The sequence below is a fragment of the Anoplolepis gracilipes genome, chromosome 12 (genome assembly GCF_047496725.1).
Source record: "Anoplolepis gracilipes chromosome 12, ASM4749672v1, whole genome shotgun sequence".
NCBI classification, from domain to species: Eukaryota; Metazoa; Arthropoda; class Insecta; order Hymenoptera; family Formicidae; genus Anoplolepis; species Anoplolepis gracilipes.
In genome coordinates, this window is record NC_132981.1 from 1500728 (window position 1) to 1524587 (window position 23860).

At 26.8% G+C, this 23860-nt stretch overlaps 1 long non-coding RNA gene across 3 annotated transcripts; it reads right to left on the reverse strand.

The window, feature by feature from the left end:
• Positions 1 to 10311: 10311 nt before the first annotated feature.
• LOC140672122 (uncharacterized) lies at positions 10312 to 23660 on the reverse strand. Of its 3 annotated transcripts, none has more exons than XR_012047831.1 (4): positions 23537 to 23660; positions 21913 to 22039; positions 15449 to 15606; positions 10312 to 13193 (listed from the first exon to the last, which is right to left on the reverse strand). It is a non-coding gene; the product is annotated as an uncharacterized lncRNA (long non-coding RNA). The 3 variants fall into 3 exon arrangements; XR_012047832.1 differs by having other exon boundaries at positions 10312 to 12447; positions 12579 to 15606; XR_012047830.1 differs by having other exon boundaries at positions 10312 to 15606.
• Positions 23661 to 23860: the final 200 nt, after the last annotated feature.

Genomic DNA, 23860 nt, shown 5'->3' on the forward strand with positions numbered 1-23860 from the left:
GAAGAAGATGAAAACTGTGTCTGCTTAAAATGTTTAAAGCCCTAGTCACAGTCAAAGGGTGGATGCAGTGCACCCATTGTAAGAGATGGGCACATGCACAACGAAGTGTTTTATGTTTGCGACAACTGCAACTCTGATTTTGATTAAAACGCAATTATTTAGTAAGAGCCCAGTAAACACAAAGTAACAATAATATAACTGTTTAGTTATAATTTCTCACTGAATAATATAAGTGTTATATAAAAGGCATGTTATGTTGTAGTTATATTATTGAGTGGGAAATTATAACTAAACAATTATATTATTGTTACTTTGTATTTACTGAGTGCGTGTTAAAATTCTGATTCTATTTTCCTGCTTAAATAATTATATCACTGAAGTATCAGACAATATTTTTTTTGTCTTATAATACTACTAATACATTATATCATTTCCAACAATTTATTATTTTTTCATAAATAAAATATATTCATAAATAAAATATTTTCTTAAATAAAAATGAGTTTTTTACTGTCATTAATCCACTATCAGTAGTGATATTTAGACGACACAGTATGAAAGGACAAAAGGACGTAAGAAATATAAGTCACTTCAGTAAGTGGTACAATACAATCATTATTATAGCATCAATTTTTTCTTTTTTTAACTCATTTGACAACTGTAACAACTTACCTCCCCAACTGTAACAACTATTACCAGGGGACATTTTGTTACAAAAAACATGCTCTCATATTTTATTATTTATAACATATGTTAATATTTAGGCGAGAATGGAAAAAAAATTGGAACATTCTACAATGTTATACCAAACCAATAGTATAATTTTTTAAAACTCTGGGCTCAAAATATTCAGTTTAAAAATTATTAAGTAAAATTTGTAACGACTAACCCCACTCTCCCTACTATACACGGATCCCATTATGCGATTTAAAATGAATAACTTTAAACCGTAGGGTCGTTTTAGAGCGTTATGATTTGCCGTAGACTTTATTAACATGCGAATGAATATGTCCAATTTTAATAATTTCGACTTTTACTTTTTTTTTTTGTAAATCTGAATTACACTTTTTGCGCCGAAGAGTGCTTGAAAGGTCAAGCCGAAACGTCCGCTTTTCGATACATTTTCACTTGTTTTCTCTATGATATTTCTTTTGATATTATTCACTAATAAATGTTATATTATTTATATTTACATTTTAAATTTGAATTTCTTATTATTAATTTCTCATACAACTACTAGCTCTCCACATCTTATTTTCATGGATTATTATTTGTTTACCTAATTTAGAGAGCTTTTATACACCGTTAGAGAAAATTTCCTTGTGAATGTAGAAAAAATTTTTTTTATTTAGCTAATTATTTAAATCACAGGAAAATAGTGCACGTCAGAAAAAACACCAAGATTTAAAGAACCTGAGATAGCGGTAACGATTAGGCCGAAAAGACAAAGAGCAATATCTGAAGGAGCTAAGACAGCGTTGAAGTACAGAAAGTATACGGTATCATCGTCAAAATTAAGAGAACGAGAAAAAAAATTATGCAATATGTTTCGGGTTTGACAAAAACACATCTTTCAACTGCCAATTTTGTCAAATCAAATTGATGAATACTCTGAGTTTAGATCCCACTGGTTAAGAGAGTATAATATTAGTAAAGAAGACTTAAGAATTATGGCTTCATTGTACTACATAACGTACATATATGAACAATGTCCGTGCTGTCAAAAAACATTTATTGCGAAAGAAAGCCTCAGAAAACATGTGGTACTAAACCACCATCCAGAAGTCTTCATGGAACAGATAAAATTTCCTTGTGAATGTGGAAAAAGTTTTTTTTATTTAGTTAACTATCTAAATCACAAAAAAATGGTTCATAATGAAGATAATGAAGATTATAACAATCCACAGAACTTTGATAAGAATAGAGACAAAAATCGACCAATTGAGCCCTATGAATGCTCTACATGTAACGAAAGATTTACGTTTGCTATTACATTAAATTAAAAAAATGACGTTACTTTAATGATCAAAAGTTGTTCCAGATCGCTTTATATGGTATATTATGTTATAATTACAAGAGTTTGTATAATATGTATCGAGAATATTAAATGACATTTTAAATAATGTGGTTTAAAGTAAAATGTTTCATTTTTTTTATATTTTTATCATTTAATAAACGTTTATGAAAATTCCACAAAATGACAATCTGAATGATATATATTTAGTTTTTCTCAACCGTAACATTTGCTTTGTAATTGGAGTTTGTTCGAATGTTTGAAAATCGTAATAGCAAGAATATAGCATACCTTTTCTAGGTTCTTCATCTCTTGACCTTCCTCCTGACGTGCCTGGAACTATTAGAAAAATAATTTTTGTTATTTATATCACTTTAAATAGATAATATATTATAGACCGTGTCACCATAATTATATTGTGGCGTCTAATAAAAATGATATGTTTTTTTATTTTATTATAGAATGACTTATAAATGTTGTTATAAAAAATCGTTTATAAAATTCGTTAATTAGTGTCTATTATACATACACATATATATATATATATATATATATATATATATATATATATATATATATCTTGTTATTTTTGATTTTATTTTTATAAGAAAATACTTTTATATTTAATTTAAGAATAATAGACACTAATTAACGAATTTTATAAACAATTTTTCATAACGAAATTTATAAGTCATTCTATAATAAAATAAAAAAACATATCTTTTTTATTAGACGCCACAATATAATTATGATAACACGGTCTATAATATATTATCTATCTAAAATAACATAAATAACAAAAATTATTTTTCTAATAATTTCAGGCACGTCAGGAGCAAGGTCAAGAGATGAAGAACCTAGGAGAGGTATGCTATATTCTTGCTATTACGATGACTTTCAAATATTCAAACAAACTCCAATTACACAAAGCAATATGACACGGTTGAGAAAAACTAAATATGTATCATTCAGATTGTTATTTTGTGGCATTTTCATAAACGTTTATAAATGATAAAAATATGAAAAAAATAAAACATATTTTACTTTAAACCACATTATTTAAAATGTCATATAATGTTCTCGATACATATTATACAAATTCTTGTAATTATAACATATAATATACCATATAAAGTGATATAAATTTTAAAACATTGTTTTATTTTTGGCGGTTTCAGACACACCAAGAAAGGCTATAGCCGGACAAGATGGTGAAAATGCCTCTCGCTTCAAATGGTGGAAAAATATAAAAATTATGATAATCTCTCCGAAAAAACATTTTTGACAAGATTTTATAAAAAATCGTTTATAAAATTCGTTAATTAGTGTCTATTATATATACACATATATATATATATATATATATCTTGTACTTTTTCCTTTTATTTTTATAAGAAAATACTTTTATATTTAATTTAAGAATAATAGACACTAATTAACTAATTTTATAAACAATTTTTCATAACGAAATTTATAAGTCATTCTATAATAAAATAAAAAAACATATCTTTTTTATTAGACGCCACAATATAATTATGATGACACGGTCTATAATATATTATCTATCTAAAATAATATAAATAACAAAAATTATTTTTCTAATAATTCCAGGCACGTCAGGAGCAAGGTCAAGAGATGAAGAACCTAGGAGAGGTATGCTATATTCTTGCTATTACGATGACTTTCAAATATTCAAACAAACTCCAATTACACAAAGCAATATGTCACGGTTGAGAAAAACTAAATATGTATCATTCAGATTGTTATTTTGTGGCATTTTCATAAACGTTTATAAATGATAAAAATATGAAAAAAATAAAACATATTTTACTTTAAACCACATTATTTAAAATGTCATATAATGTTCTCGATACATATTATACAAACTCTTGTAATTATAACATATAATATACCATATAAAGTGATATAAATTTTAAAACATTGTTTTATTTTTGGCGGTTTCAGACACACCAAGAAAGGCTATAGCCGGACAAGATGGTGAAAATGCCCCTCGCTTCAAATGGTGGAAAAGTATAAAAATTATGATAATCTCTCCGAAAAAACATTTTTGACAAGATTTTTACCCTCCCTGCCCCCATCCTTCTATCTGCAGAATAAAAAATCTGTTTTTTTGAATTTTATTTTATTTCTCAACAAGTTGTTATCGCACTTAAATGTAGCTCTGAGAAGTTTTAGAGACAAATAAGATTATTTGACACAATTTTTGTTTTAATTTATTGACGCTAAATTTAAGCTGAAAAAAATTGTTTAATATTTCAAAAAAATATTTCCCTATTTTTTAATAAAGGTGACGTCTTGAAAAAATTCTCAATTGTAGAGATAGAAATGCTAAATATTTCAGAATTTTTTCAGATTTTTTTGAGTGGTGCGCCATATTGAAAAAAATTAAATGCCTTATATTTTAGCTATTTTTTACATATAAACGCATGTAAACCTTCATTTATGTACAAATTCGTTTAAATATATATCTTTTAATGATTATAGGACGTGCCACGTGTGTGAATAGTATAGTTAACTTTTAAATAGTTTTAAAGTATTTTGTGTTAAGCACTGGCAAAATTAATAAGTGGCTAAAGTGGAGTGGAGGAGGAGGGTAAATGGAGAGGAGCAAGAAAAGGCATGGAAATATGAAGTGAAAAGATGAGAGAGGATGACGTGGGAGAATTGATGATGGGAAGAAGAACGAGACAGTGAGTGGAGCGAGGAAGAGAGAGGACGGGGAGCAGAAGAAGTGAAACGAAGAAGATCCCCCCGAAGGGAGAAGGGCCAGGAAAAGGGAGAAAGAAAAAGACTGTCCCTTAAAGAGAAAAACGAAGAAGTGAAACCAAGAAGATCCCCCAAAGAGAGAAGGGCCAGAAAGAGGGAGAAAGAAAAAGACTGTCCCTTAAAGAGAAAAACGAAGAAGTGAAACCAAGATGTTCCCCCCGAAGGGAGAAGGGCCAGGAAGAGGCAGAAAGAATTTCGTAAAAAAAATTTGATCGGTTAAAATTAAAAATTAAAAACAGTGCGTGAATCTCGTTCTCGTGCTAAATCATTTTTTTTCTGTAGGAAACAGCCTGGCTGCTGGTACCGAATCTAAGGCAAAGAGTAAAAAGAAACAGGAGGGAACATATGGCTCGAGCTAAACGGACGGAAATGCCTATATATACCAGCATAAAAGTGGACACTAAAAATTAGAATAATGAATTACTAGAAATAGGAAATAAAAATAAATTGAAAACATCAAATAAAATATTAGAAAATTCAATACATAACGTTTGCAAAGCATTTTCAAAGAGTATAAAATTTGAGAAAGAAAAATTTTTAATTTAAAAGATATTTTGTCGAAAAATGTATATAGACAAACTCTTTTATAAATAAGTCATTATGATGGACTTTTCACAAGATATCAATCATTAATGTGCCATTAATTGATATTCATCTTTTGAATTTGAATATCAGGTAAGTACATATTAGGTACTCTGTACATCTTTTATTATAATTTGTGTATATTTTAATGTTTATTTCATATTATCAAATGAGAGATCATATAAAATCTCTTTAAAAGATCATTCAGAAACGATTTTGAACAAACTTCTCATAATATCGTACAACTCTTTCCACATGACAGCAAAGAAACATATTTTGTTGTTTTCCCCAATTCGCAAAAAGACTTTGAGAAAAATAAAGCAAGAATTTCACAAAGAAAATTAGTAGATTTCATAATGATATAAAATTCATTAATTCTACTAACTACTTAAGAAAATAAATCAAGCTGAACAAAACATTTTCACTAACGCAGGTATTTGTATACAAAATTTGAATTCAAAATTATTTAGAAACATCTATAAAATATTGAATTGCAGTTTGTTTCGAAATTCTTTTAAACATTGTAAAATTTGTATACGGACTTAGAAATTACGGAACAATACAGGATTTGATTAATTTATAATTGACATTCTAAGGATGAAGTAATTAAAAAGTGCGACGAGTTATATGAGTTACGTTTAAATGATTGCACGATACAAATTATAAAATGTATTAATAATATAATAAAAAAGTAGTTGATATTGACTTCTAATTTCGGATATGTATTGGTAATAATATACTTAAGTTAAAAATATTAATCATGAAAGTGTAGAAATTCCGAATTTATATTATTAAATTGCATTCATATATGAAATGAGTAGCTGATTAATTTTTTTGCACATATTTAGATCAAAAGAGATTTTGATAGAATATCTGGGAAATATCTGGGATGCAAAAATAGATTAATTGCATCATGGATTTTTAAAAAATTTACAAGCTTTTAAAAAACAATTTGTCAACAGGAGATCAACTCAATGAGATTCTCATGCAATCGGAATCTGTGAATATAGGTAAATGATTACATTTTTTTTTGCTCAGATATTAATATTTATCTATTGAAAGGTGATTGTTATATGTTTTCAAATATTTGATATAATAACTTTATAGATAGTAAAACGGTTCTTTAGATTTGGATCTTAATAGTTATTTTAGCTCTTAAATCAACGAAAATTAGTGTAAAATCTTCAGATCGCAGAAGAGTGTGGAAACCTACAGTTTCTGAAAGCCGAGATGACATTCTTGTGCATTGCAAAATTAGTTCGATAATATATGTTTGTTATCAATATTTGTAGTTAAGAGATAATAATTGTAATAATTTTTATGTTAGTAAAATGCAATTTAATATTTTTTTAATATCTCTTTTTTTTAGATACCAGGAGATATTGAACAAATCTGTATTAATGAACAAAACAAAATGTCCCAAATGAACAATGCAGCCGTTTATTATTATTGTTGGATCCGAAATAACTTTAATCGAAAAAGTATATGTGCGTTTCGATAAAATAATATATAAAATGTCATTTGTATTAAAGACCGTTTTGACGTACTTTTTAAAATATTTATCATTTTCAACATATGTTAGCCGAACAAATATGAGAATTTTTGGTATTTAATTCAATGGAGCATTTATGAATGTTTTACAAGATAAGGATGGCTGAGGATGGCTTGAAAAATCAAGCCAAAACGTATACGTATCTTATATATAGACCTGTCTTATATCGTGTATTTATATGTTTTTTCAGTATCACTTATTCTTTCAACATAACTACGCTTTTATATCATATTTTGCTTTCAGCATAACATCGGTATGATATAGAAAAAATATGTTGAGTGACAGATGATTGGTGCAGCTACTACCAAATCTCTTTATCCTCACCTGTACAATGCACACCTCGTGGCTTGGAAACCTCCGAGAAATGCTTATCGAAAAAAGGAGAACATTTGAGAGAGGAATTAGCTCATACACATAAGAAAGACATTACGTTTAGCATAACGTTAATAACTTCTTGTACTTGTGAAAAAAATGTCAACTCTTTAATCCGACAAATTAACGACCGATATTTAGTTTATCTTTTATATTTCTAAACCGATAACACTAATTTTAGGTTACGATCTGACTTGCGAATATAATTAACTCTAGAATTTATTATGTCGATTAATTTTTCATAAAATTACGCTGAAGAGGATCCGAACCCGGATCGAAACGTTCGTATTCTTTTCCAATGTTATGTAATAATTCCTGTTCTTTTTTAATATTGTCTAATAATTCAATAATGTATTAAATATCAATATAGTTTCGTAACATACAATTAGAATCTTAAATACAACCCACACACTAAATAAAGTTCCTTGCTTCTATTGCCTCTATACTTTCTTTATTTAATTACGAAGGAGCTCACACTCAATTTGTTATATGTTTTTATTTTCGGATTTTCATTATGTATTTTTGATATCCTTCAATATGTACGATTTCGTTATAATTTAAGTCATTAACGTTTACTGTGTACACCACTTAATTATCAGTGTTATGACTACATTTAATTTAAAGTACTTATCAAACTTCATTTTTATTATGTTTATTTTTTCTCTGCTTTTAACAATGTATTAAATTACCTTATTATTTACATTATACGTTAACCGCTCATTTATTGCCTTCTACCACGTCTTCCTTTTACAAGATATTTTATGTCAAAATATTGTAACTTTTGAGCCTCATACCTCGAAACGGACTTAATGAAAAAATACTTTATTATAGTGTTTTGAAAAGCGCAAGGTAAGCTACAAGAATGTGCAATGAAAAAAGGAGGGTTCCATTTAAGAAATTAAAGGTGACCTTTATATGACCTTCAAACAATTAAAAAACCGTTAAGAATCGCTCTCTCATAAATAATAATAAATGATACAATAACTGCTGTAGAGAGCAAGAGCACAAAACAAAATAAATTAAAATAGACGTTTTAGAAACAACGAATCGTATAATTCAAAACTTTAAGATGTAAATATGAAGATAATTAGTGCAAAACATAATAAAACAATTATTCAAGATCAAATCAGTGGCGTCATCTTATATCCCCCCTTGAAACCATACAACTTTTATTTAAAACATTTTTTTCTAACTTTTTCATGCTTACACGTTTTAAGACTGTTTCGGATATATAAATAAAAAAAATATTTTTTAGTATCTAACAAGAAGAAAATGCGCAAGTCAACAACCAAACAACCTTGTCTTTGTGGCAAAAATTTTGAAGATACCAGCCAATACATAGATCACGTAAAAAAATATTCCACAGGTTGGTAAAAATTGCTTTTTTTATTATGTGTTTTTCATGCTTACATGTTTTAAGACTGTTATACATATAATAACAACAAAAAGCTATCAAAATTAAAACAAAAAACATTTTTTACGTTTATACTGTTTGGAAAATAAAATATAAATAAATCTGTGTTATAAGAAGAATTAAAATATCAAAAAATAAAATTAATATATATGTGTATATATATATATATTTATTGTAAACATGTTACAATATTGTAGTATAAATTTATACACATATATAAATATATATATATATATATATATATATATATATATATATATATATATAAGATATAATATATAATTTATTTAAAGTGGTATAAATAAAAAAAATATTTTTTAGCGTCTAACAATAAAAATAAAATTTCTGAGTCAACAAAGTCAAGTACAAAGCATGTGTGTCAATGTGGCGAAGAATTCAATGATGTCTGCAAATACATTGACCACGCGAACAAATGTGTTTCATAGGTTGGTAAAAATTGCTTTTTCTTTTTATTATATGTTCTCTTTATCATGTAAAATATCAAAAAATAAAATTAATATATATATATATATATGTCTTTGGTATAATTCAGGAACAATTTTCGATATACATGGTATATTTTAGGGACATTTTATATACTTTTGAGGACTGCCTTTAAAATTACAATTTTCATACTTAGTAACATTCGAGGACATAAATTCTGTGAGATAAAAGTCCTCAAATTAGACCAAATATATGTGAATACTATTTTGTATTTGGTGTATTCTAAGAACATAAAACATTCAATTTCTTAATATCATGTTTTCAAGTTTTATAATTGTTTTTTTATTTTTACTGGCTTACACAAGGAAAATTAATGTGAAATCATAAAATAATTATAGAGATTTATCCACTAGCAAGGGTTTACAAAATATAATATTATATATTTTAATGTATTATAATATATTATAAATTTGTATTTTTTTAGTTTACATTTATAACTATTATCTATATGAAATTAAATTATATTAAAAATAAATAACAAAAGCACATTACAGGAAAACCAAACAGATAATATGTCCTCATATCAACCCATTGACTGTTTGCGTATTGATGTCTTTGAAATAGACCATACGTGTTAAATGGTTTATAGTTTTGAACGGTGAAAGAAATCTAAGAGGAAATCGTGACTGTTTAATTATAACAAGGCATGCGATAGATATGATTTGACGTCTCATATTAAAAGTATGCCTCATATATATGTATAAATATTTTTGTTCTAATTTTCTAAACTGTCCTCAAAATTTACCAACCATGTGCGCTTACAATCATATATTCTTTTCTAAAATAAATGTTTGTAATAATATTTATCTAAGAGATATTATATTATCACATATAATAAATTATATATATATATATATATATATATATATATAAATTATATATATAATTTTATGTAAAATTATAATATAATATTTTTTAGATAAAAAAATTATTACAAACATTTAAGTTCAACTTTTTTGTATTTTATGTCCATATGCTTCTGATATTTATCTATCAAAAACAAAAATTCTTATTTGCAACATTAATCGACGATTGCAGTAACAATGCATTATTGCAAATTCATAACATTGCAATATTGCTATAATATTTCGTTGCGACGACACACGGCCACGACTAGTCGTTACGTGGGAGGAAATGAAAGACTCCCTGAATCAGCAATTTCGTAAGTCCGTTCATTTTAACAATTTGTTTAAAGAAGCCGCGGTCTATGAAAGCACCCCCGGTCAGGCACTCGGAGACTATTGTTTCCAGAAATTGGCCAAAATGCGGAAATTAGATATCGCGATACTGGATAAGTATATCATTGACGCAGTGACCGGTAGGATCTCGGACGAGAATGTTGCGAGGACGGTAAAATCGACACAACATCAGAGTGCGAACGAATTATATGCGTATCACGTTGGGTAACCTTTCGTTAAAAAGCGATAAAAGTAAGATCGCGTCGAACAATAAGAACGATAGAAAGGACCGATCGATAAGATTTTTAAATGAATCGCGTACGAAGAACGACGAGAACATTAAGACAACGGAAAAAAGCACCGCGGATGGTTCAACCAAGCGATTCGAATGCTTCAATTGCGGTAAGCCCGGTCATATCGCAAAAAGGTGTTGCATGCCACGCATAGAGTGCGAGTCGTGTAATCGTTTGAGGCATCGCGCCGAAAAGTGTCCGCTAAAGAAGGAGATAAACGTCGTGGAAAATAGTGGGATTCCAAATTTATACGAGAAACCGGTATTTGTTAACGGGAATGAAATCAAAGGATTAATTGATACGGGTAGTAGCTGTACACTACTATGAACTTCCGTCGTCGAAAAGTATAACATGAAACCATCGATAACACCGCATAATGTATTGAGAGGTTTCGCTGGTCAAACTACAACAAGCAATCGATCAACGCGTTGCATAATTAAAATTATGGGTGCGACGGCACACGTTAACGCCATTGTTGTCCCGGATAACTATCTCACGTATGACGTCATTATCGGTCGCGATTTTCTCGAACAAAAACACATAGTAGCGATTAAGCGAGGAAACGAAGTGGAATTCAAACAGTCTCCCATGATAGAGACAGGGAGAAGAATTACGGTCGACGAAAACTTTTCGAACGTTCGGCCGGACGATTCGATTGTAATACATTTGGGGGACATTATCGAAAAAACGAGGGAAAGGGAACAATGTACGAACTTGATTCGCGAATTTAGAGACTGTGTGTCGGCGTCTATAAAAAACTTGGGGAAAACCGATGCTATCTCGTTGAATATCCGTTGTACGTCGTGGTTGAAGCGAGGTGGACGGGGGAGGGGGGGTCGCGGAAGGGGCCGGCCAATGGCCCTCCTTGCACCCCCCCCCCGTGTGTGTATGTTATGAAAATATTGAAAATATATATCATTAATAAAAATTAATACCAAGTGGTTCATTCAACAGTATATATATCCCTCAAATAATGTAAACAAAAACTTTTTCCGTGTCGCACAAATTAGTAGAACGTAAACCTCACTGTTGGTATTATCAGTTTATAAAATCGAAGGAACAGCATGAAAAATATGAAATTTTATTTTATTATATCTCTTACACCAATGCCGTCCCTCACTTAATTCTTGCGGGGAATTACTCAGAACACTCCCCCCCCCCTACAATATATTTAAATAGCGATAAAATCCGTGAGGTGTTACCTTTTATACATTTTTATCTAAGACATATTTATATACCTTTGTGTTTAATACGATAAGTAACCAAGTAGTTGTTGACAGTTATAAATGAGACGTTAGAAAAAATTCTTATAGCCCGATAGACTATAACCAATTAATATTAAATAATTAATCAATTATAACTAGTAATAAGAAGGTTCCGCGCGCGGAACCCGATACGGGAAGCCGGAACACCGCGGCGAAGATTACGAAAGGCTTCAAGCGAGGAAGTCCGACCCTTGGACTGCTTTTTTTTAATTAAAGTAAATCGTTTATTGTTTGTAATTGTTTATTCAATTTTAAAAAAAAGTTACCGATTTTTGAATTAGACTTTTTTTCAAAATAATGTAATATTAGCAGTTGAAAAATAAATACATTTGCGGTTTTTAAATTTGTTTTCGATTTGTACTAAATTGCGTATCTGTACGTTTCTGATGTCATAAATTATAAATCTAATATTAGAAGAATACTGCGCCCGTAGTTCTCTGCATTCGTGCCCCGTGTGCCATTGAACCGTCATTCCTACTCATGTTACTAGAACATAAATTTATTATTAATGCGTGGAAGAGATAAAATAAACTCATTCGAATAATTCCGGTTCAATTATAAAATATAATATACAATTTATTTAAACTGATATAAATAAAAAAAATATTTTTTAGTACCTAAGAAGAAGAAAATGCGCAAGTCAACAACTAAACAAGCTTGCCATTGTGACAAAAATTTTGATGATACCTGCCAATACATAGACCACGTAAACAAATGTTCCACATGTTGGTAATAATTGCTTTTTTTATTATGTATTTTTCATGCTTACATGTTTTAAGGCTGTTTCGGATCAAGAGACACGGTAGTGTCTTAGCTAAGTCCACGCGTTAGCAAAGATGCGCTCCGTGTCTTATTACGCGAGTCGGATTTGAGAATATACTCGATATTTTTATTTCTCATATAACTGCTCAACGGATCGAGTTCTTAGTAGAATTAATCGATATAGCTTGGGTTTAAATTATATAATAAAAGTGTTTTTATTTTTGCGATACGTTCTCTGTAAACGGAGATATCATAATGCAAAGTCTGAAATGTGAAAATTTCGATTAAGAAACGTCATGTCACATGATGTTACATTAAGAACTAATAAAAATTTTGCTTTACATTCACAACAAGAACATTATAAAAGTTTTACTCTTTTAGAAAAAATATTGGTTTACTTAGTAATGTGCTTCTCGATTATATGCATTGGTATTATGCCTTGGTATTATGAAAACATATATTGTTTTGGACTGGAAAAAAGGAAATAAGTCAATTAAAATTAAATGATCATGATATAAATTCAATATCAAAAACTTGAAAATTTTCCGAAAATATATCTCTGAGGAGTTTTGTTGTCTATCAAGAGTTAAAGAAGATGTAGAACATTGGAAAGCAACAGAATTTAGATTTTTAGATAATTTTTTTTATATACAGATCCTGTTGCATTGCAAGGAAAATTGTCTAATATTTAATATAAACATTTTTTATGCTTACACATCGCTATAAGAATTTTATATTCATCAGAGTGCATTAGATTTAATGCATATGCAAAATCCTTAATTCGATATTTTATTGAAAAGTATAAAAAAAATATATGGTAAGGAATATATTATATATAACGTGCATAATCTCTTGCATCTTTGCGATGATGTATTATTATTTTGAAAACTTTAGTGCATTTAAATTAAATACAAATTATACATTTTATCAGCATCAGTGTCGGTATACTTTTTTTATAATTATTGATTAAAAGAAAATACTAAAACTGGTTTCTCATTAAATTGATTATATAAGGAAGAATAACTCACGTCACGAATAGTAAAAACATCAAGATTGTGCTAGTGTGAGGGATTGTGCGAATTATTTCGAATTCTCATTTTCTTATGCAACTTCATTAAAATATCAATTTCGAATTTGTAAACTTAATTTTCATATTTTTCATATCTATATAAAATATATTTATATAAAATTGTTATTAATAAATTATAATGTAATATGCTATTATATTTCAATATTCCAACTGATATTTTAAAGCAATTATTTCTTTTTACTTGCTAATTATTAAAATATTAATCAAACTTTTTAAAAAGCTTTGTATACTACACTACGAATTTAAAATTCTTCTCATCTATCTGATAAGACCAGCAGAATTATACACAAGTAGATGGATCGTTAAATCAATGTATCCATAGGTTTTCTCTGTGTTAGCTTTGTTCCCATTGGATGCTTTACGCGTCTCCACAAACAGAGCTGTGTCTGATTTTTAAACTGCACAATGACATTCCGATTAAGGGGCTGGATGCCAGAACCAAGACCCACACAAATTTATTTTTGAAGAAGTTATTTACCACTTTGTGTATTCTGCATAATAGCATCTCAATTGATTTGAGAGCACCCAGGTATTTCCAAATAACATAACAATAAAAGTAAAGAAAAATAAAATGAAATTCTAGTTTTCAGGTTTTATGTGAACAAGATTGATTTTTCTTTAAAGTAAATTCTTGTTTCTTTAAAGTAAATTCATGTTCTTAATTCAAAGAGACACCTTTCTCCTAGAATACTAATTTCTAGATAACCAAATTTAACCAAAATGTTTAAAAAAAAATTCAAAAACCAATAAATAAAAATAAACCAATTAGAAAATTAAACTTTTAGAAAGTTGAAATTAATTAGAAAATTAATAACTAATTAGAATAATTAATAACAGAGCAAAATATTAGAAACTCATTGCAGATACTGTTATACATTTCATTGTCGGAAATACAAATTAAAACTATTAGAAGAATGATAATTGAAAACCACATTAGAAAATTAAAAACCAATTAGAAAAGTTGAAAAGATGTTTTGACTACTGAAAAATTGTTTGAAAGCCTTTCATATATATAACTACGTTGAGAATTGTAATTTAAAAATTTCATATTTTTTTAAATATATATATAATAGTATTATAAACCCAGAGATAGATATCTCAGTATAACCAATTCGCAGTATTATGTACAACGTATCAGATGTCTGTACATAAAGTATTACATATTTTCTTAAAGTCTTCGATTGCACAATTGTTGAAAGCCATAATTTTAAACAAGATATTTAACCAAAATGTAAAAAAAATGCAAAAAAAATGTTCAAAATAAGAATATTTGAAAACTATTAAAACTAAAAAAATTAAACTTAAAAAATTTAAATCAATTAGAAAATTAATAACTAATTAGACTTAATAGCGGAGCGAAATATTGGAAACTACATATAAACTTATCTATATTCTATAGTTTTTTAAAATACGAAATTACTCGTAGATTACAGATATACAGGCATAAATACATTTTACATTTTTTATGTAGCTAGCTATAACTACATATATTACCTTGAGCAATAAATAAAAAAATTTTATAATTATTCACATATAGCAGCTATTGCTATAAAAAGCTGCGTAAAAATCTACGCGCTAAATATTTAAAAAAATATTTTAATAAAATAAATTATATTTTTGTATTTTGAAACTTACGTAATTACGATGCTGTAAGATTGTCATGGTAATTGTTGCGCCGATTTTGCCAGATTCCTTGCTGAAGACTTCCGTTTTCCTCTTTCGTGAGCAATAGAGATATATCTACTATGCTACTATATAGAACTGGGCTTTCCCTCCACTTTAAACTGGAATACCTGCAAAATGGTAAAGAATAAGAAAATCTGGACTACGTCAACAAATTAGCACATAATTAGTACTAAATTAAATAAAAGTTATTTAGGTCAATATATCGTATTTTCTGCCTCCGAATTTAATGTGAATAGACTATATTATTCCTAAATTCGGGGATATAGCTTCTCAAAGTTATACAAATCGCAAACATAAACACGAAAATACCTTGCGAAGTCAATGGAATACAAGAAAAACCAAAGACAACAAAACCGAACAATAACGCGATGACCTTATTTTTCATTTAAAACAAGCGCGACACGAAGACACAATTCCGTTATCATAATTTTATATTTTCTGATACTCTTTCAATATTGAGTTGCCCACATTTACGTGAAAAAGATGACAACTCTTTAATAATTAATGAAAATGGAAAAATTTATAGATATTATAAAAAAATGTCTTTTGAAAATTTTACAATATCACTAGCTCAAAGAAAATAACTGTGTTTTTTTAAGAAATTCTAATTATATGCCTATTTCAAATTTATAAAAATGAAAATAATAACATAAAAATAACTGGAAAAATTTTTCAAAATATATCGAATTTCATATAAAAGCCTTCATTTAGTTTAGCTAGAAAAGTTGATATACATGAAAAATCAAATACAGCAACATTTGATTGTAAAGATATAAAAATATAATGTTTAATTTTACCAATGAATGATAAATTTGCAGTAATTCCATTATTACACAACAATTTGTAATATCTATTGCATATTAAAGTATTATGTTCACACATGTAAAGTTTAAATATTATTTTGACATTTAATAATTTTTTTTAATTTATATTTAATTAAAAATGTCACTTTTTGTAAAATTTTAATCGTAAAAAAATGTTATTATGATTAATAATAAATTAAATTTTAATAGTAGTTTAATATAAGTGCTGTATATAAAATAACAGTAGTAGTTATTTTCTCTGGTCTTTTAAGATAACATTTATCATCAGTGTTATATAAGACTAAAACTAATTTGAAACTCGAAAGAAGGTATATAAAAAACTATTAAAATTTTTTTAAAAAGTTTAGAAAATGAACAAATAAATGGATTTACAAATTTTCAGTTGCGACGGAAAAGCATTTTTAAGAGATGACATCATCCCTCATATACATATAAAACGGCTTTTTTCTATATATATTGTTTAATATATTGTTTTTATTTCTAGATAGAATAAAAAATAATAACAATTGAGACAGCAATTTCCGAAAAAAAGGAATATAAAAATAAAAAAATTCTATAAAAGAGGATTTTAAAAACTTTAACACTACTATTATATATTAAAGATTTTTTTTTTAAGTTTTTAAACATAAAAATTTTATTTTATATAACTCAAAATATTAAGATTATTATCAATTTTTTTACTAAATAAAAGTAAAATTAAAAGTCATTTTTTTATTGTTATTACATGATTTTATAATATTTATCAAATAATTTAATATTTATTACCAACCAATTTGTCTATATTTACTAATTGCTTAGTTATACTTGTCATATCATTTCGTAATATTTATTAAATAATTCAATAATAATTAACAAACAATTTGTTTATATTTATTAAATTATTTCGTTATAATTATCACAATAGTTTGATAATATTTATTATACAATTTGATAATTATTACTAACCAATCTGTTTATATTTCTCAAATCGTTTGGTTGTATTTATCACTACTTGAGAATAATGATTGAACTCTGTCAACATTAATCAAGTCGTGTCAAATTTTGCTAAAATTTTTTATTAATATTAGCCAATTTATTTCGTCATAATTACCTATACTATTAGTTAAAACTATTTCATCACAATAATGGATAATATTTACCAAGACTAGATTATTATAACCAATCTTTTTTGTCAGTGTATTTAAATAATTTACAAGTTACCTGAGGTATGCAATTTAGGTGCTTTACCTTGTATACGTACATACATATGTATGTATCGTATCTATATCGTCATTGCAATTTCGTCACCTGCGCTCGAAACCGTGTTCTATGAAGCATTCATCAACTAGCGTATATACTATCGTATACTATTGTAAATAAGAATTTGACAGAAAAATCAAGCCTTTTAAGACCTAAAAGATTTGTAAGTTTAAAAAGAAATTATGTTAACCTAACATATTACTTTTATCTTGACGTTCTAAAATAAATACAATTCTATTTTATTTAATGTTGCGTTTTATTAATTAATACGTGCAAGCAATTTTTTGCGAGTAATTCCGCGATTGTCATCCAAACAACAATTACAAAATTTCAGTGCTTTCTGTTTTGAAAATTATATAAAAAGCAATAAGAAACAATTAATGAAAAACAATTACAACAGTTAATGAAAAGATATAAGAAAACGGAATACGTCGACTCATTTTCGTTAAAACATAATTGCTAAATATTTTAAAAATATAACAAAAATTATGGTTGTAAATATGTGCTTGAAAATGAACTAATATATAGTAATTACAACATTACATTACAGTACCTGCAAATACCGAATAAAATATTTACTATAAATTGTAAAAGTTTTAGTAATAACTGTTAAATTTAAAAAAATAATGTATGTATTCTCATGTTGAACATAATTAAGGACAATAATAAAGATATTTCTTTTATTGATTAAAAAAATTAAATATGTAAAAAATGTGTATAAAATATTAATTAAATCCAATTTAATATTAGAATAATGATCATAAGTAATAATGATTTTTTTCTGGCCAATTACAAATAGATCATGTTATAAAATGTGTAAAATTTCTCATATAAATAAATCAAGTACATTCGCAACATTTTTGCTAAACCATGAAATGTAATTTTATACATTTTAACATATTTCTTGTAATAATTTTAAATATACACAAGTATACAACAAAATTTTAACATGTACTCTCAGAGAAAAATGATACTCTATTTTCAAAATTGCTTTAAAAACGGTCGAACAGAATGAATATCTCGATTCGGCTTTCTGCACTTACACTTTCTTCGATTCATTTAAAAACTTTGAAACAATCCAAATTATCGTACGATTCAACAATCACTACCGTATCACCACACTTTTTATCATTTCGTATGTTCCACCAGTTTTTTTGTTCAACTTATAATAAAATTTAATATTGTTCCACAGAATTTTTTTGTCGACAAATGCCAATAAAATACTGTCAAATTTAATCTCAAAACTAACGACGCAAAGAAGTTACCGCCTTAAAATTTTAGGTGGTCAGCTGAAGAAAACATCAAGTTTAATAATACAACCAGTAATTAAAAGAATAAAAGAAAAAATTTAAAAAAATTAGTCGCAGCAGGTTTTGAACAAACTGTATATACGCATATTTTAACTTATTATATGTTTATTTATTTTTTTTACTTTATTTGCAAAAATGGAACACATAAAAAAAGCATAAAAAAACTAATCTTACAATTAGCAAGATATATGTAATATAGAGAATACTGAAAATATTATATAACTATAAAATCTCCTTCGAGCGACAGTTCGCCCGCACTCGATGTAGAGCTTTCGAAGTAGTAGTGTGTCAGTGACAGAACAACATAATGCAAGGAGAGCGCACTCATCCAGCAAGTTATAAGTGTTCAACGTGCTCCAAAACGTAAGTTAACCGCTTTTCTTAATAATAAAAAGATTTTTGTTTCAATTATTTTTTTAAATATAATTTATTGTTAAATCTTTTACAGATTTAACCGCAAATATAACTTAAAAATCCATGTACGGACTCATACAGGCGAGAGGCCTTACGCGTGCAAATTCTGCACGCGGAGATTCGTCCAGTCTGCGCATCTCCAGTAATCAAAAGTGATCCGCGACTTTGAAAAAATTAAGAACCACTGGTGTAGACGAATAAACGAGCGTTTACATATTTTAGAAAATAATGGAAATAATGTAAATATTCACCGTAATATTAACTTGCTTCCACTATTACCAATGGATTGTCTTGAAAATATTAATAATTTCGAAATTATATTAGTATCTCAGGAAGCGCAATCACAGCTAGTATGTACAATTTTATCTCTGTTTTTAAATTAATATTAAATGCGTTAGGAAAATATCATGAATAAAAAATAATATTTTAGGTTAATATGTTAACTATGATTGGTGGAACAAATGAGAAAGATGCAATAAAAAGGATATTGCAAAAATTATTCACAAATAATCTAGTTTCAAAGCTTCTGCTCTTGGACTGGAACAAAAATAATTTTAAATTAAAAGATTTGAAATTAATTATGTGCATGAAGAGTAAGTTGCATACAAACTATTGTTTCCCCATATATATTACACATATTCTATTTTTTATTTATTTGATTTTTTTATCTTATAAATATTCATTTCTTTAAATGCCATAAAAAATATTTGTTCTATACTATAACAGAAGCACAATTTGAAGAGATTTTGAAAACATAGTTTAGTCAATCAATCCTGCGATTAAATCGTGAAAATGCAACGAATGAAAATGCAAGAAACGATACTGCGAAAAACGACGTAAATATATAATGTTTTCATTTTTATTCTTAAACAAAAAAATTTGATTTTTTATCCCACAAGTTTATTTTCTATAGCATTTAATACATGAAAATAATAATTATATATAACTAATTCAAATTAAAATAGTATATTTACTATATATAATGGCAACAATTATTTTATATAATATTTATGTTATTTTAAATACTCATTCTTTTTTAAACGCATTTAAGTGATTAAATTCTTACAATTATTTACTTCCAGTTACAATTTATGAAAGTTTAGTTGAAATTTATAAAATTTTTAAAATATTTTATTATAAAATACTATACATGTATATACAATAAATATATATATATATATATATATATATATATATATATATATATATATATATTTCGTATATACAGATATAAAATAATTATTTTTTATTTTAGTATTATCAATATAAATATTTATATAATACGTAATACTTTAATATTATTCTATGATAATAAGAAAGATTTTTTTTTGCTTTATCTGTGTTTTGTTTCAAATAAAATATTTTTCATAGAGAGTTTATAATCTTCAATTTAGATTACTTTATGTTCTATATAAATGTTAAATTAAAATAATAATTATTTTAATAAATTGCGAGTTATACAATTAAATAAATAAATGTATTAATCAATGTATTATTTCATGAAGTGTTATTATTACGCCCATTTCAATTCCGATTATATATCGGCGATTATGTATAATATAATTATTATCATATAAAAACTTTTAACAACATAACTTTATTGACTTTAATCTATTTCTACATATAATATATTAAAATAACAATATATATTATACTTGAAAATAGTTTAAATCGGTATATTATGTAATTAAAAGTTTTACTATTGACTATAAATATATTATTGTGTATGTAGCTATAAATATATTATAATTAATAGTAATATATCATAGTAAAATTTAAATACTATTTCCACAAAATGTTTATGATATAATATCAAGAAATGTTTCTACAATGTTTTAATTGTAAGTATTTAAATGCGGACATTAACCGTTTATGTTATCTCACTAAAATGTTTCTATATATATATCTTTAAAACAATTCACGTTACAAAGAAACATTATTGAAACGTATTAAATACGTTACTTTATATAGTGGGTTATTCCTACAATTTTTAATTCTCTTTTTAAAATAAATAAATAATATATATTTCTAACAGTTTATAATAATATGCATTTATAACAATTTAGTTATAAAAATCTCGTAAAGGAGTGCAAAAAAAGAAAGAAACTGAGAATAAAAAATAAAAGCCAATTTGAAAAAAAAAGGTCAGTTCAACCAAACATCCAACAAAGAAACAATCTCCTTTAAAATGTTTGCAACATTTATTTTTCGAGAAAAGATATTTTATTAAGACATTCTAAGACAAATTTGAAACATGAAAAAAGATATATAAAAAACTATTAAAATTTTTGTAAAAAGTTTAGAAAATAAATAAATAAATTTACAAATTTTCAGTTGCGGCGGAAAAGCATTTTTAAGAGGTAACATCATCCCTTATATAATACGGCTTTTTCCTTTTCTCGCTATATCTCGAGAATTTTTAGAAATATCAAAAAATGTTTTATACAAAGCTTTTTTCGTAAAAACCGCTTTATATGTCGAGAATAATTTCATCTCTTAAAAGTCTTTTTCCGTCGCAAATAAAAATTTCCTAATTTATAAAATTATTTAATTATTTTAATGATTAAATATTTATCCTAAAGAGTTAGCAATTAGTAATATATAGAAATCTGTGCAGATAACTCACCGACATAATACACGTTCACGAGAGTCCTGGACTCCGACATATCTGTTCTGTTTCTGAGTTCATTGGCTTTCTCTGCTCGTTATCCGCATGGGTTTCTCTCACTCCCTCATTTAGGTGAAATCCAGTTCTATAGAAATGCAAATTATAAATATACTAATTACAATGAAAGGCCATGTATTCAAATGAAAATAAGTCAAGAAAAATTGTTAAAAAATTATACTCATTTATAGCAAAATAGAGTTTTATTTAATTTATATAGCTTACAAATTAGCACATAATTAGTAAATTAAATAAAAGTTATTTAGGTCAATATTTCGTATTTTTTGTGAGCCTTTGAATTTAATGTGAATAGACTATATTATTCCTAAACTCGGGGATATAGCTTCTCAAAGTTATACAAATCGCAAACATAAACGCGGTAATACCTTGCGAAGTCAACGGAATGCAAGAAAAACTAAAGACAACAAAACCGAACAATAACGCGATGACCTTATTTTTCATCTGAAACAAGCGCGACACGAAGACACAATTCCGTTATCATAATTTTATATTTTCTGATACTCTTTCAATATTGAGTTGCCCACATTTACGTGAAAAAGATGACAACTCTTTAATAATTAATGAAAATGGAAAAATTTATAGATATTATAAAAAAATGTCTTTTGAAAATTTTACAATATCACTAGCTCAAAGAAAATAACTGTGTTTTTTTAAGAAATTCTAATTATATGCCTATTTCAAATTTATAAAAATGAAAATAATAACATAAAAATAACTGGAAAAATTTTTCAAAATATATCGAATTTCATAGAAAAGCCTTCATTTAGTTTAGCTAGAAAAGTTGATATACATGAAACATCAAATACAGCAACATTTGATTGTAAAGATATAAAAATATAATGTTGAATTTTACCAATGAATGATAAATTTGCAGTAATTCCATTATTACACAACAATTTGTAATATCTATTGCATATTAAAGTATTATGTTCACACATGGAAAGTTTAAATATTATTTTGACGTTTAATAATTTTTTTTAATTTATATTTAATTAAAAATGTCACTTTTTGTAAAATTTTAATCGTAAAAAAATGTTATTATGATTAATAATAAATTAAATTTTGATAGTAGTTTAATATAAGTGCTGTATATAAAATAACAGTAGTAGTTATTTTCTCTGGTCTTTTAAAATAACATTTGTCATCAGTGTTATATAAGATTAAGACAAATTTGAAACACAAAAAAGGTATATAAAAAACTATTAAAATTTTTTTTTTTAATGTTTAGAAAATGAACAACTAAATGGATTTACAAATTTTCAGTTGCGACGGAAAAGCATTTTTAAGAGATGACATCATCCCTCATATACATATAAAACGGCTTTTTCCTTTTCTCGCTATATCTCGAAAATTATTAGAGATATCAAAAAATGTTTTATACAAAGCTTTTTCTCGTAAAAACCGCTTTATATATCGAGAGTAATTTCATCTCTTAAAAGTCTTTTTCTGTCGCAAATAAAAATTTCAAAAAATTTATAAAATTATCTAATTATATTAATAATTAAATATTTATCTTAAAGAGTTAGCAGTTAGTAATATTTAAAAATCTGTGCAGATAACTCACCGGCACAATACACGTTCACGAGGGTCCTGGAGTCCGATATCTTCGTCCTGTTCTTGAGATTGGCTCTCTCTGCTCGATGGGGTCTCTTGGATTCTTCAAGTGCTCGCACCAGACTGAGCGCGGATCCTTCCATCCCAGATCGATAGCTCGATCAATCCTGCGCACACGGGGTGCGTAATTGTGGCCAATTACGTAGCGACACGTCGTCTCGCTGACGAGCCGCGCGCTCAAGAAAGTATCGATAGTATACGCACCCCCGATTACGACATGCCAAATCTGTCGAAATTCTTTCGAAGGGCTTTTTGCTAAGATCGAAATCTTCTA